Source organism: Chiloscyllium punctatum, chromosome 27 (genome assembly GCF_047496795.1).
Source record: "Chiloscyllium punctatum isolate Juve2018m chromosome 27, sChiPun1.3, whole genome shotgun sequence".
Lineage (NCBI taxonomy): Eukaryota > Metazoa > Chordata > Chondrichthyes > Orectolobiformes > Hemiscylliidae > Chiloscyllium > Chiloscyllium punctatum.
Window position 1 is genome coordinate 34,173,665 of NC_092765.1, and position 16,374 is coordinate 34,190,038.

At 44.3% G+C, this 16,374-nt stretch overlaps 1 protein-coding gene across 10 annotated transcripts in view; it reads left to right on the plus strand.

Moving 5' to 3' along the window:
• The first annotated feature begins 13,465 nt into the window (after positions 1–13,465).
• The window catches only part of LOC140453642 (zinc finger MYM-type protein 4-like), a 202,647-nt gene continuing 199,738 nt past the window's right edge, over positions 13,466–16,374 (plus strand). For 8 of the 10 annotated variants that reach the window (XM_072548508.1, XM_072548513.1, XM_072548510.1 and 5 more), the window contains exon 1: positions 13,466–13,538. The gene's annotated coding sequence lies outside the window, so the exon portion shown is untranslated. The remainder of the gene's footprint in view (positions 13,539–16,374) is intronic. The other 2 variants (XM_072548509.1, XM_072548516.1) reach the window with 2 other exon arrangements.

Sequence of the window (16,374 nt, forward strand, 5' to 3'; positions counted from 1 at the left end):
AAATATTCCTTATCTGTTTCTGTTTTTCCTGTACCTTTGAATAACTGCTCTCTGGATATGTTTCTAGTAAACCTATGCATACTCTTCAAAATCTTTACATTCTACTTCAAAATGTGATGCCCAAATTTGGAAACAATACTGCACCTGAGACCTAACCAGTGATTTATAAATGTTTTACCATTGCCTTGCTTTTGTACTCTATACATTTATAAAGCCAATGTATTTTAAAAATAACATTATAAACGTCGTTATCACTCTACTGTTTTAAAATACTTTTCTCCATTGTTCCTTCAAAAGGTCTTCACTGACTCAAATGACAATTGACTGTCTACATTTCTTAATGATATATAGCTATATAAGCTGTAAGGATGATCCAAAGAGGCGAGAAAATGATTTACATGGATTAAGTGAGTGGTGGAAATTGTGGTATTTGGAATATAGATGTGAGGTTATCCATTTTGGCTGATTAATGAAAGCAGTATGATTTTGAAATGTGAAAGATTGGGAAACATTAGTTTTCAGAGGTAGTGCAATAAAAGTTTACTTCGGTGACTTTTGGGTTGAAGGAATTAAGAAATGGTTTTGCACACTAGGCCTGTCCTCCACAGAACTTATGAGAATAAGAGATCTTCTTGAAACATGGAGCATTCTTTGGGGACTTGACAGTGTAGCTTGCAAGTTGGGGATCCTTGAACTAAGGGGTTAGAACGTCAGAATAATAAGGGATCAGCCATTTATGACTGAGATGCAGACAAATTTCTTCACTCAAATACCTTTAAATATCTGGAAATATTTACAATGGACGGTTGTGGATGCTAGATTGGTGTATACATTTCAAGTTCAGAGTTTGATTTAGTTTTGGATATTAAGTAAATCAAAGCATAAGTGCTTGAGTAGGAAAGTAGAGTTGTGGTAGATGATTTTATTAAATGGCAGAGCAAACTAGAAGAACAGAGTGGTCAACTCCTACTCCAATTTCTTGTGTTAAAAATTCTCTGTTACATTTTATATGCCAATTAGCCTGTGTGTCCTATGGTCTTTTTTTTATTTCAAAATATACTTTATTCATGTAAATAAATCTCTGGTACTTGTACAATTTTCCATGTTGTTCATAGTTATATACATTGCATGTCTTAACATTACAAAGAACAAATTGAATTAATCAAATTCACAGTTATCCTATTTACAGTTCCCTTTATTAACTATCCAGTCTCTTGGTATTTGGCTGTGGCTTCAGCGGAACCCACCTACTGAGTGGGTGCCCTGTTATATGAAAGCAAATGTGACTTCTTTAACCCCCAGTTTATGGGGGTTACTATTGTCCATTTGACTGTCCTGTCTCTGGGGTAGCTTGTCTACATCCCCATGGTAAGCATGAACTGCTGGACCTTCGCTGGGCTGAGGTAGCTATCCAGCTCCTCACTGGGGTCATTTACCCGCTCTGGTGTCATTGAGCCAAGGCAAGGGTCCTCACTGTCCAGTTCTGTGTCTGACAATGGGACTGTCAGAGGATCACAGCTCTCGGTTGCCTGTAGTTGTGGGGCAGTGGGTACCTCCTGGTTCTCACTGGGTGGAGGGTGGACTTCGGGGGTTCCGTTGTTTCCTGGTTGGGAGGAAATGCCCTCCTCTTTACCGACGGCGCTCTGTCTCTTCTTCTGGTGGTGATGGCCTTCTTTGCGTCCATCTTCCCCCTCCGAAGAGCTGGCCGTCCCTCCCTCGTGCAGCTGTCTTTTCCCCTTTTGCTGGGAGGCTTTGGGAGCCTGGCAAGATTTCCTCTTCCTGTTTTTAACAGGTATCCACTCCTCTGCCTGCTTGATTACCTCCTCCTCCATTTCTTCCTTCTGCCCGGCTAGAGCTAGGATCAGCTGCTGTGTCTCTCCGCTGGCTGCCGCCTCCTCCACTCCAGCCTGTTCTTCTTTCTGGGTGCCACCAGACTCCGTTTCCCTGCTGTCCGGGTGGACCTTACTGGTCTTTGGGGGTCCACGGCTCACATTGCCACCTCCAGCCATCTGTGCGTAAGTGGGGCCCCCCCCCGTCTTGGGCAGGTCTTATACATATGGCCCGCCTCTCCGCACAGGTTGCAGCTCTTTTCTTCCTGACAGTCCTTAGTCAAGTGACCCTCCTGTTTGCAGTTCCTGCAGATGGTCACTTTGCAATCCGCCGCCACGTGTCCCGACTTTCCGCAGGTTCGGCACACTTTCGGCTGCCCTGCATATGTCAGGTAGCCTCTGCTCCCTCCAATTGTGAAGCTCGAGGGTGGGTGGAGGATGTTCCCACTATCATCGGCCCTCAGAGTTACCCTGACCTGCCGCTTACTGGTCCAGATCCCAAAGGGGTCGATCACATCAGTGGCTTCTCCCTCAACTTGGATGTACCTTCCTAGGAAGGTCAGGACATCAGCCACTGGAACATAGGGGTTATACATATGGATTGTAACAACCCGATTCCTCTGTGCAGGAAGCACACACTATGGGGTCGCTGACAAGATGGAAAACAGCGGCTCCCCTTCCTTCTCCTTGAAGTCCTAAGGTCTACTACTTTTGCAGACTTAATTATGGGAGCTATGTCGCATTCTAACACTGAGATCCTTGGAAAGCCACTATTTGATAATGTGTTTTTAAAGCGCAGTTAAATTAATATAATTCTTTGCGTTAAATTCACATGACAGCAGATTTCAGTGAAAATACTGACTGGTGATCAAGTTTTAACTCCGAACATGAATTCAGGCCAGGAGGGGGAAGCAGTAACAGGGCGTAGGGGCAGACTTACTCTTGATTGGCCAATGTGAAACTCTGTCCATTTTAACACCTGAATCTCATAACTATAGCAGAGACCAGCTTCCATCCAGAGATAGCTCATTAGGCAAATGAAGTTGTGAATGGTTTGGGCGAGCATACTGAAAAGGAAAACAATGCAGCTGTCAGTGCTTGGCATTGCAGAAGCACATTTCACACCACATATCAATGTATAATTGCTTAAATCGGAGCCACAGCATTTAAGTCATGATTTTGTGAAGTTGAAAAAGATCTTGTTGTCAGGATGGATCACTCTGGATTGACCCTTCAGGCAATTTATGTCTTTTTGCACATGACACATGATGTAATTAGCATTAAGAGAATCACAGAGAATGTGCCTTTACTGTAGAACAGTTCCTTTCGTTCTCAGTTGAGTAATACATTTACTTGGACTCCTTCAAACATGCCATGTTCCTGTTTATTTTTGAGTAAGTTAGGTGGTGGTGGGAACTTGTCAGAATTAACATACTGGCTTTGTTAGGCACTTACAGTCGTGTCTAAGTAGTCCATAAGGTCTCTAACTGGAACTTCTCCGAGCCTAAACTTGGAAGTTATATCAGGGTTGAATGTTTGGGGAAGTAGGGCCTGACCTGGCAATGATTGAGGTGAGGGTGTCAGCAGGTGAGTGATGTCATATGAATGCCTGGTCCAAAGGAATTCTGAGGGTTGACTATTGCCCAGAGAATCACTCCTTTTATTTATGTGGCTCACTCTAATATGATAACATTAAATGCATTTTGTGATCCTCTTGACCATCTTCTGGACTTGCAGTAGGTTTCCCTGCCACATCTAACAATGGGCATCCAGTGCACAATAAAAGTGAATCAGAGTCTGAATTATGTTGTTGGATGCTGAGATTTCCATTTTAATGAGACCTCTGGGTTGCATGGGATTTATCATCAGATTCTGTGGAAAGCTAGGGAGGAGATTGCAGATCCTTTGGCTTCAATCTTTATGTCATCATTGTCAACAGGAGTAATGCTAGAAAACTGGAGGATAGCAAATGTTGTTCCCTTGTTTAAGAAGAGGAGTCAAGACACCCTGGTAATTATAGGCCAGTGAGCCTTACTTCGGCTGTGGGTAAGATGTTGGAAATGTTTATAAGAGATAGGATAATCACTTAAAAAGGAATAATTTGATTAAGGATGGTCAACATGATTTTGTGAAGTGAAGGTCGTGTCTCACTAGCCTTATTGAGTTCTTCGAGAAGGTGACAAAACAGGTGGATGAAGGTAAAGTAGTTGATGTGGTGTATGTGGACTTCAGTAAGGCGTTTCACAAGGTCCCACATGGTAGGCTATTGTTGTTGTGGTTCTGTTCGCCGAGCTGGGAATTTGTCTTGCAAACGTTTCGTCCCCTGTCTAGGTGACATCGTCAGTGCTTGGGAGCCTCCTGTGAAGCGCTTCTGTGCTGTTTCCTCCGGCATTTATAGTGGCCTGTCTCTGCCGCTTCCGGTTGTCAGTTCGAGCTGTCCACTGTAGTGGCCGGTATATTGGGTCCAGGTTGATGTGATTGTTGATAGAGTCTGTGGATGAGTGCCATGCCTCGAGGAATTCCCTGGCTGTTCTCTGTTTGGCTTGCCCTATAATGGTAGTGTTGTCCCAGTCGAATTCATGTTGTACAAAATATGAATTTTGGAATTGAAGGTCATTTAGTGGTTTGATTCAGAAATTGGCTAGTTGAAAGAAGATGGAGGATGGTGGTTGATGGGAAATGTTCAGCCTGGAGCTTAGTTACCAGTGGTGTGCTGCAAGGATCTGTTTTGGGGCCATTGCTGTTTGTCATTTTATAAATGATCTGGATGTGGGTGTAGAAGGATGGGTTAGTAAATTTACGGATGACACTAAGGCAGAGTTGTGGATAGTGCCAAAGGATGTTGTGAGTTACAGAGTTATAGATAAGAGTTATAGTCAGTTTTGGATAAGATGCAGAGCTGGGCTGAGAAGTGGCAAATGGAGTTTGTGGAAAAGTGTGAGGTAGTTCACTTTGGAAGAAGTTACAGGAATGCAGAGTACTGGGCTAATCGTAAAATTCTTGGCAGTGCAGATGAACAAATGAGATCTTGGTGTCCCTGAAAGTTGTAAGATAGGGTTGTAAAGAATGCATATAGTGTGTTGGCATTTATTGGTACAGGAACTACATTTTGGAGCCAAAAGGTCATGCTTCAGCTGTACTGGACACTGTTAAGGCTGCAACTGGAGTATTGCGTACAGTTCTGGTCACCGAATTATAGGATGGATGTGGAAGCTTTGGAAAGGGATCAGAGGAGATTTACAAGAATGTTGCCTGGTATGGCAGGAAGGTCTTTTGAGGAAAGACCAACGGAACTGAGGCTGTTGTCCTTGGAGAGAAGAAGGTTGAGAGGTGACTTAATCGAGACATATAAGATAATCAGTAGGTTGGATAGGGTGGACAGTGAGAGTCTTTTTCCTCTGATGGTGATGGCTAGCACGAGGGGACATAGATTTAGATTGAGGGGTGATAGATTTAAGACAGATATCAGGTGTTGTTTCTTTACTCAGAGTAGTAGGGGCACGGAATGGCCTGCCTGCAACAGTAGTAGACTCGCCAACGTTAAGGGCATTTAAATGGGTATTGAACATACATGTGGATCATAATGGAATGGTGTAGGTTAGATGGGCATCAGATTGGTTTCACAGGCCGTCGCAACATTGAGGGCTGAAGGGCCTATACTACACTGTTATGTTCTATGTTCTTTGTAGACTTGGTCAAGGGCCTCCCACTAAAATTCACTTGGGGCAGCACAGTGACTTAATGGTTAGCATAGCTGTCATACAGTACCAAGGATGATTTCAGCGTCAGGCAACTGTCTGTGGGAAGTTTGTGTGTTCTCCCGTGTCTGTGTGGGTTTCCATTGAGTGCTCCAGTTTCCTGCCATAAAGGGAGGAAAGATGTGTGGTTTAGGTGGAATAGCCACCTGGAAGGTCCCCCTTGCCTCCTTAATGTTCAGCTTTCTATCTCACTGAAAACATCAAATCAATCCCTGTATTGAGAAAGCTCAACATGGCAGCCTGCCCCCATACCTGACAGATTCAGCTTTCAGCTTGCTCTGAAGGATCTCTTAGCTGAGTACATCCAATGAGCGTCTTGGGGCATGATCCATGACCCCAGCAGCTCACATCCCACTTCCACTATTTGCCAAATCTGTCATGGCTATCATGGCACCTATATGACTAGAATGACACTCAGGAAGCACAGACTTTCATTGCTGAATATAATGGCAACCAACATTGAAAAACTGCACTGGGAACACTTTGCATTCAGCTTGCAGAATGGACAAGGCTGCATCTCAGGGCTGTTCACTTGTTTTCTTAGCACTTGCTCTCTTAGCACCTGTCTGCACATCCACGTCATCCATGCATTGCTGTACTGTACCAATTAGCAGAGTCAAACAGCAGACAGCTTGCCTTACTTGTCAGTAGTCCTCAGTTTTGCGGTATGGCAGTGTGGTGCATCAAACAAGCAAGCAGCCACGTTTCAAAGTCTTAGGGGAGCAGACCTCTGTGAAGTCCACGGAAGGACCTATCAGGCTGCAAGCCCCAAAACAGTAGGTTATGGACATACTAGTTTAGGGGAATGGCCACATCCTAAGGCATCTAGTTACAATAATCTCAGTCAAGGTTTCATGCCTTTTTAGTCTGGGGAGTGGGTTACGGTCAAGCCTGTAGCTCCATAGCATAGGGTTTGGGCAGCTGGAGAAACTGAGCAAGACATTCTTTGGGATTGGGAACTGTAGTCTGGGGGAACTGGAGATGAGAATTGTAAAGATGGAGCAACAGTGTATACAAGGGGGTGTACGGCACAGTATGAATGTGAAGGGGGTTCATGCAGGTGGAAGGTTAATCCATGGCGAGAATGACACTGGCTTCAAGGGGAGATTGGCAATGCGTGACTGCAATTGGTGTAGTCAACTCATATGCCAGGGGCTCAGGTGGAATATGGCCAGGTGAAGGTTCATGGAGATGGTTTGGGTGGGGGCCTGGAGAGTTTTGAAACCATTGCAATTTATGTGAAAAGTTAGCTTGAAAGAGATGTTCTGAGGTTTGTCAACCCATTGACGCAGGGGCTGCAAACCCAAGGCCAAGGACAGAACTCACTGTCGTCTGCTACCATTGCTGGAAAATGAAAGTTCACAGTAGGGAAGAGAATGTGTGCAGCCATACTTGGGCAGGCTCAGTTATTGGGCCGGTGAAGAAAGAGGCTGCAGGTGTTAGGGCTTTTAAAAAGGGAGAACATTGTGTGCAGACCCTTATATGATACAAAGATCAAAGAAAATTACAGCACAGGAACAGGTCTTTCGGCCCTCCAAGCCTGCACCGATTCAGATTCTCTACCTAAACCTGTCACCTATTTTCTAACGATCTGTTTCCCTCTCGCTGCACATTCATGTATCTATCTAGATACATCTTAAATGGCACTATCGTGTCCTCCTCTACCACCTCCACTGGCAACGCATTCCAGGCACCCACCAGACATAGCGTTGTAAGGTCCCTATTTCCTGACCATCTTAATGTGTTGACCCCTCTTTATGTTGTGCCTTCCTACCACAGACATTGCTGACCAACTCTTTCACATCTATGTTTGTGGTCACAGAGGCCATGAATGAATGGGGATGATATACAAGGAGGATCAAAGGTATTAGCAGCACATACAGCACTTTACATGCTGTATTCATTTAGCTCCCACCTGCTGCAATAGGCTGACAATGTAGACCTCCAGTTATGGAACATCTTCTGCGGCCATGACGTTATGCCTCATTCTGGAGCAACAACATTTGCGGTGACACAGAGAGATGGACAATGTAAGGTGAAACCAGTGACATTTATTTTTAAACAGTGCAAAATGACAGTCAGCATTATCACCCGTGCCACCAAAGTGCCCTCAATAAGTTTTATTCTTCCTGTTCCTCCTACTATATCTCAGTGCAGTCCTTCATACTGGACCCTACTCAGCTGTGGAGCCCATTAGCCCTGGAGGTTTAGTTGGGACCCAAGGGCTCTTATATTTAGACATGCCAAGGGTTTTATTGCCACAGGCATGTTCACCTGCTTGAACAGGAACTTCTAAGGGTCAGAGGGTACAGGCATGGTGAAGATGGAGGATAGACCACCTCTGGAGTGTCCTGAGGGGAATAGTCTCAGGAGGCTGTGTATGATTCCTCCTCCGGCTAAGTGCCCCAGGCCCACTTGTGAGGAAAGGGCATACTGAGTGTATGCCAGATTCCCCAACCCCTGTTTCTACACCTTCACTCCTCAGTTCCAAGACCTGGGGCACTGGAATGCAGCTGTGTATACCTCTGAGAGTGCTAGACCTGGTTTTCCATGGCAGCTGCCAACCTGTCCATAGAAAAAAACAGATTGTTGCATGATTTGCTGCATTGCTGTAAATTTTGTGCAATGAAGACCATTGCATCCCACATAGTTGTTTGCAGCACATGGTTGTCCCCGTCTATGTGGATGAAGTCGTCTATGTGGATGAAGTCCCTGTGCAGGATCCTCCTGCCTAAGATAAGATTAGGGAACCCTAACCCATATTCTAACCCTAACCCTAATGTCGGGGCTGTGCGGGTGCCTGATATCCAGACTGCTCCAAGTGCTAGTGGCCCAGGGCATTTCTTCCTTGGCCAGCTGTGGTGCTGCTGCAGCTCATCAGATTGTGCTCCCACCCTCTCTTAGCCTAACATATCCACTGAGATGTTCCGAGGTAGTGAGGAGGTGGTGTGGAGGCCATGTGGGTTATTGGTTTGGATGGTTCAGCGCATTGGAGAATGTGAGTGAGGGAAGATGTTGCATGCAGTAGTGAGAGTGACAGAGCATCAGCCCTGGTGGGAAATTGGTGCAATAGCAGAGAGAGATTGAATGTGAGGAGTGTGGCATTTATTCTGGTACAACAGAGAAGGTCATTGATCTTGTTGTGGCACACTATAATTCCTCTGGACCATGGGGATGGCATTTGAAGTGGGTGGTCACCTTGGATCAGGCTGCTAGAGTCTGACAGTGTGACCTCCTCTGCTGGTCCTCCAGGAAGAGGATGACTGGTCTCTACATCATGGCCTCCTTCAGGACATCCATCATGAGAATCATGGTGTCATGTTGCCTTCTCCAACATGTTCAGACCCCATCCTTGAACAAGCAGGGCAACTTCGGAATTCCAGTGCTTGTTCCCTCAGTGGATATCCGCTGATTGGTCAGTTGTTCTGTGAATGGTATATGGTAAGCTGGAGCTGTTACGAGATGTGAGGAACACCTAAGGGCCTTGTGGGTAGTTGACGTGAGTTTGATAATGTACGGTGAGAAAACTTGCCAGGAAATCCAAATCTAGAAATTGGGCAGGATATGTAAGACTTAACTGGTTCTTACCAGGAAGTGCTATACTGGTTAATATTTTGTTTAACTTGGGGATTAGACTAACTAAATTGAGCACAACAATCAACACATCCACCCCCCGCCCCCCCACCAAACACTCTCCTGTGATCTGACTTGATCAGACTACAACCTGAGCAATCAGCCCAACCTGATCATCCACCCTCACCCAACTGCCACCTAAATGTCCTGAACAAACTATCCCCATCTGTCTGTGATTTCCTGACCTGACTCAATTAGACCCCATGCCCTACCATTCCCTGTCCTGGCCTAACAACTGCTCTGACATGATCCAGCTGTTCTCAATCTACTACACCTCCCCAACCAAATGTGACTACCTTCTCACCCAACTACCCCACCATCCTATCCTAACTACCCCTATCCAATTAACCCCAACTCCCGATTACCCTCTCATTCATCCACTTATTAACTTGCTCACTTTACAGGAGTCGAGTGCTGGTCATAAACCAGCTGGTGGCTGCCATGTTGTGGTACCGGCTGGTCACTTTGGTCCCTCCTCCTGGCTTTGTCGCTGACATCTAGAGAACGTTGGAACTTCTTCTGGGACAAAAAGATGCACTGGGTCGCCGCGCAGGTTCTGAGTCTCCCTATTGAGGAAGGCGGTCAGTCGCTGGTGTGCGTCCGCACCCAGGTCGTGACGTTCCGCCTTCAGACCTTGCGGCGATACCTTTACGTCGAGCCTCCTCCTAGGTGGTGCGCCCTGGCGACGTATTTTTTCCGCCAGGTGCGTAACCTCAACTACGACACACAGCTCCTGTTCGTCGACCGTGACGGTTTGGAGGTCGCTCTCAAGACGCTGCCTGTCTTTTACCAGAACCTGATCACTGTTTGGAACATGGTCGAATCGCGTCGCGCCTACCCTCCGGCTGGAGTAGCGGCTGTCGTCAGGGAGCCGTTGCTCAGGAATCCGCACCTCCGTACTCGCGGGTTCGAGTGGCTGTCGGAGGGGAGGGCCGTGGCGGCGAGGGTGACCAGAGTCGGGGACGTGCTGGGTGCCGGGGGCCTGGGCTGGACACTGCCGCAGGACATAGCGAGCAGGGCAGTGGTAGACGTCCAGTACGTGGCCACTGCCATCCGACGCCTTAAACGGCGGTGCTCGGACCCAACGTAGTGCACCAGTTGGAGGACGCTCAGGTGTGCAGTGGGATCCCGTCCGCGCTCACCCCAGCCTGGATGGAATTTCACATTGGCCCCCAGGTCCGGTACTTCCCACGGGAGCCTGTGCCCCACAACCTGAGCCGCCTCTGGAATTTTAACTTTGTCTCGTTCAAGGATGTGAAAAGAAGGACCCTGTACAGACTGCTGCTGCACACCGTCCAACTCTTCTCCCTCATCCACCGTCCGGACACACCTTGGCGTGCCCATTTGCCACCGGGCGGTGGGGATCCCCAGTGGAGGGCTCTCTACATGGGAGTGCTCCCCCTTTCTCTCGGGGATCTGGGGTGGAGGGTGCTGCACACAGCAGTCCCCTGCAACCACAGATTGCGGTGGTTCACGGACTCCCAGCCCAACTGCTTGTTCTGTGGCGCTGTGGAGTCCGTGGACCATGTATATATTGGGTGTGGGCGTTTGCACTCCCTTTTTGATTTTCTTAAAGACCTCCTCCTCTGCTTTTGGTTGCACTTCAGTCCCACGCTCCTGATCTTCGGGCACCCGGTACGGAGGAGGGAGGGCAGGTCCGAAGACCACATCGTGGGTCTGCTCCTGGGCCTGGCCAAACTGGCCATCAACAGGTCCAGGCAGCGGGCCGTGGAGGGGGTCGTTAGGGCCGACTGCCTGCCCCTCTTCCGCAGTTATGTTAGAGCCCGGGTGTCCTTGGAGAAGGAGCACGCGGTGTCCACCAACACCCTGGAGCCTTTCAGGGAGAGGTTGGTGCTGCAGGGAGTGGAGTGCATTATCTCCCCCTCCAACTCTATTTTGATTTAGTCCCTACTCTCCCCTTCACTGTTTTGATCACACAGCATTGCCCTTTGATGTGAAGGGCAGTGCTTGTCACTGGCCACTTGGGTGTTTTCCTATCTTCCTGGTGGTGGAAATTGAATAAAGATTCATGCACTTTGTGTCTCTCACTGTGTCTCACACCTGTACACACACACCATGGGTGCTGGGAAAAATATAAGCACTACCGCAGTTAGGCGGTAGTGTGGGGGGTTAAATTAAAAAAAATTAACTTGCTCACTTACTCAGTCAATAACCTATCACTAACCCACTGAAAGACTTCCAACCTTTAGAAACTTACCGGAATACAATAATTACTTGCATGAAAACAGGCATCTCATCTTTGTGGCCACCTTTCTTGTGCTCAGTGATATTCCTTATCTGTGTTGAACTCTCAATGCTTCACCCAGGGTAGAAGCTCCTGGTGGAAAATCATAAAAAGGTTGGGTTGTAGAAATCTTCATGGGCAGCAGCAACCTGAAACTGTAACTCTGATTTTTTTTTTCCCCACAGGTGCTGCCAGACTTGCTGAGCTTTTCCAGCAATTTCTATTTTTGTCAGCAACAGATTTAGCATCGATGCTGACCACAAGACCTGAGCCAAATCTTTTCGGCATCTCTGTTAAGGTATTTCCTGGACACATTAAATCCAGTTCCATATTTTCTGTGCTGCAGAGTACAAATGGTGAAAAAAAAGATGTATGAGCTCACCATATAACTGGTGAGGGCAAGTGAAATTTAATTGGATTGGCGTTATGAATCTGGTTCAGGTTCATAACCTATGCCCATCAGTCAAAGAGGATAATAAAAAAATTGGAAAGCGTTTGCCAAACCAGAGCAAGCAAGGAATCAAGGACTCACAAACATGAGATCAAAAGAAGTCTAGGATACAGGGAGAAGCCTACAGGCATCTGACAGAATAGCACTAAATTTGAAACTTATTTGATGGCTGCTAAAATTGAGTTTGGGTTGTATGATAGCATTATGAGAAAGGGTTGCTTGCCCCTTTTGGTATCCTACTGCACTCTCTGTCGCATGCCTGCTCGATGATGGAGCCAATTTTAAGGCTGCAATCAACCATTGCTGTCACTAAGTCGTTGCTGCAGGTGTCCTTGCAGCAGATGGCACAGTTCTACATACTCCTTTCTGCTAATCCAGACCTGAGAAGACAGATCCCATGATGATTGCCAAATTGATGTGCCAACGTCTGTAGCAGTGATTAGTAGCATCTTGGTGGGTGTGCTTAACTCAGCCTACTGGCTGCAGATCATCTGTTGATCTCATATGCTATTGAAGGCATGCCAATGTGATTGGGTGCTTCTGAGGAGGCCTCCAACATTACAGTTAGTCAGATAATCACAAATCTTTGAGGTACCATTCATACCTTCTGCCCTTTGGAAAGATTTTCTTCCATCTGCATTAACCTTCAGTTAAAGTGAAGCATTCAACTCTTTGTGCTGATGGGTGTGCGTGGGTAGCATTGGGTGGATACAGTACACCTGCCTGGCATCTCTTGGCAGATTTCCCTCTTCCAAGCATGCTAGATAAAGAGATTTCCATTGGGAAATCTATCGGTGCCATTATTTGTGCTAGGATGAATAATAAAGTTGAATAATTGCATCAAAGGCACATGAAACCCCAACTAGAGGGGTCAGCTTTTCTTTTGTATTTTATTTAAAAGGTACAATGCTCTGAAATAATTGTAGGTAAACCGTTATTTTCCACAAGATAATGCCATTAATCAGATCAATTTCAGTCACTTGTTTTCATTTTTTGTGCCACAAAACATGATTGAAATGTGAATAGGCTGCAGGAATCAAACTAAATGTCTAAAATCAAGCACACCAGTTTGTGTGGCTAGTTGCAAAATATATTCATTCTTTTACATTCATTATTACCTAAAGAAATTCCATGCAGAGGTGAACTGTGGAAGCTACTTATTGTAACACTGTAAAGGTCTTCTCGTCAGATTATTCCATTCTTGGCTCCAGGAGGAGGTGGGAAGTAGCAATGAGGACAGGGCAGAAGCAGAAACAGGGGGAAAAAAATCCAAGCACCAAGGCCAAATAAATCATGTACAAAATTGCATCTGGACATTTTAATTTTATTTTCTGTCCTTTAAATTTTATTAAATTATTACAATGCTATCTTTTAAAAACTGGAATTTTATTTATTATCAAAGTTCATTACCATAGAAATGAAATAATGAAAAGGCACTGCATAAGCAGTTTCAAAAGGATCATGTTCTTACATCCTGAGATGTATAATGAGAGTCCCTGCTTTTTCAGCATTTGCAGTAACCCAGTTTACAGCACCCCTACTGCATTGTGGGATTCTTTGGGTGATTAGTTCTATGTCAGCTTGGATGCCTGGCTTCACTGTGTGTGGGTTCAAACAACAGGGTAAGCATTAAGCATGTGTGCTGCAATCTTTCAGGTTCAGTTGTTAAAACTAAATGCACTGTAATGCTTCATGTGTGCTTTCTTTCACTGTTAACAGCTGCAATGGGATTATTTTTTATAATGAAGTCAGGAAGGGGCCTTTCTTGACATGTTCATGTCATGGGCTGCAGGTACAGAAATTTAATGGGTTGTACTGAAAGAAGAATCGACAGAAGAGATGGCTTAGAAAAATAAAGGAAAAAAGTGGTATTCAATTTTCTAATACTGTAGTGCCGAATGATCCTTAAATTGCATTCTGGTCTCATACTGTTCAAAGATGGACAGTAGGCCTCCTAAAAGGGACATGGCATGTGTGTATTATAAATAATGGATGACTAATTGAAAGCTCAGGGGGAATGAAAAGGAATAGAAAAGGAACCTATGAAAGGTTGACTCAAATTGCCTCAATGTTTAAATGTTAGAAAACAAGATATCTGCAAACACACTGATATGCATCAATCATTACTGATTAATGTGTTTTGTTCTTTAAACTTGCTGGTCAGGAGTATCCTGGTGGTGTGCATTTTGTAAAGATTACATGATATGACATTTATAACATGGAGAAAGGCATGGCTGTAAGCTTGTGTGTACTCAAATAAATTCATTGCATTTTGTAGTACAGAGGAAGGCTATTCATGTAATATGAAGAGTTAGTCATTGTACTATCTCTCATATTTTCTACATAATCTTTTAAATTGTTATTTTCAAAATTTTACCACTCCTTTTAAGCAGTATTTTGTATACTATTTACACCATCATTCAGGCTAGGGTATTCCAAGTTGCAACAAGCCTGTTTACAAACTTCATTCTCTTACCTTCACTTTAGTTCTTTTAGTGATGGTTTTAACTTAATATTATCTAGTTACTGAATTACTGAAAATGAAAAATGTACTTTCCTCAGTAAAAATCCTTTAGAAATGTGTCCTCTTCTAACTTATATACTTTGTCTGTTCAAACAACTTAATTAGTCGCTCCTTTTAGCCAAAGCCTTTCGTTATTGAAGCTCTTCTATATCATCTGCATGAGCATTGACAGTCAACAGCGCACATGATTTTGCAACTGTGGAATAACCAATGATTTGTATAGTTTTACCATTATCTCTGTTTATTATCAATTCAAAATCAGGGGCTTTTGGTAGTGGTTGTGGAACCAAAAAAAAATGGAGAAACAAGTTTGTATTTAAAAAGGCAAACCTTTTTCAGTGTCCAGAGACAAGAATTCCACATTTTCTGAAATTTTTACTGCTGATCTTTCATAGATGTAGGATGAGAAAGGTACAAATGTGCATGCAGAATGGTAGCTTCTTTTCTCATTTAAATTTAATTTCAGCAAACAAGTTGAATTTTGAAAGCAAAATGAAACCTTTTTTGACAGAAACAGAAATCAAGAGATAAGAGGGAATCTTTTTTTAATGATAAGGGGCCTTTAACCATGAAAACCAATTTTTTTGGGAGAGCAAATGGGAAAAGTGGAGTGTGGGGAGAAAGTTCAGGGTGAGGTGACTAACGACTGAAGAAAGAAGTTATGAAGGAATTGATAACTCAGGGAGTTATTGTGTTATTGTTGGATTTAATGATTGTAGGAAAAGAAAGAGATATAGGATACAAATGTTTGGGAGAATCTTAAGTGAGGAGAAAGTGAGGACTGCAGATGCTGGAGATCAGAGTGAAAATGTGTTGCTGGAAAGCGCAGCAGGTCAGGCAGCATCCAAGGAGCAGGAGAATCGACGTTACTGGCATGAGCCCTTCTTCGGGCATAAGCCTTTCCTGAAGAAGGGCTCATGCCCGAAACGTCGATTCTCTTGCTCCTTGAATGCTGCCTGACCAGAATCTTAAGTGATTAAGAAAGGGAGATGTCTAAGGGTCACATCTTCCTAGTATTTCCCACCACAAATGCAACCTGTAATAATTGACATCACACACCACCATTCCTTATTCAAAGAATGGCAGAAAAAAAATCAATAAAAAAGGGTTATGTGAAGTGAAACCAAAATCGAGAAAGCACAAAGCGAGATGCTGAAACAGGAATACAGAAATAACTAACAGCATGAAAACATGAGATGGTTAAGAGAGTGAAAATATTCACCAACTTATCACATTCATTGGCATTCGAGGTGTATTCATCAAAATGAAGTATGAAGTATTCCTATGTTTAATGGGATAGCTGGGAAATTTTGGGACTCTGCCAATGGAGAATAATTTTAAGACTACAAAGTATACTTTTCAAATAACTCAGGACTCATTATGGTATATCACGTGTTAAATACTATTAACATGGATGCCTGCATGTGCGGAGAATACAAAACAATGTTTCAGTTTGAGGTCTAGATGTTCCTGACGCACACGGTACAGCATTTTGCTGCCGTATCAGAAGCTGATTTCATTCAGTTATGATTGTGTCTTTTTCAATTAAAAGTTTAAGCACCACCACCTCGTACCAACCTTCTGTGATAAATAGGCTTTACTGTAATATAGAACTTAGAATTTTGCATTTTCTTCAGATATATGTGGTAAATAGATGTTATTATACAATGAGTAAATGCTTGTTATTGAATAGGAGAAACAGTCTTATGGGATGGTAAAATAAGATACATCAAGATTGATAAGGGAGTGTCTTTTTATGAAGAATTTATTGGACAAAAACACACCATTTGGCCTCTTGGATCCTTACCAATGTTGATACTCAACACTAACCTCTTCCCACGTCATCGAAACAAATTTTACAGGCACTTATTATGTCAACTGTCAACCCCTCATGTCTGGAGAAAAGAGCATCATCTTATCACACCTCAAAATCA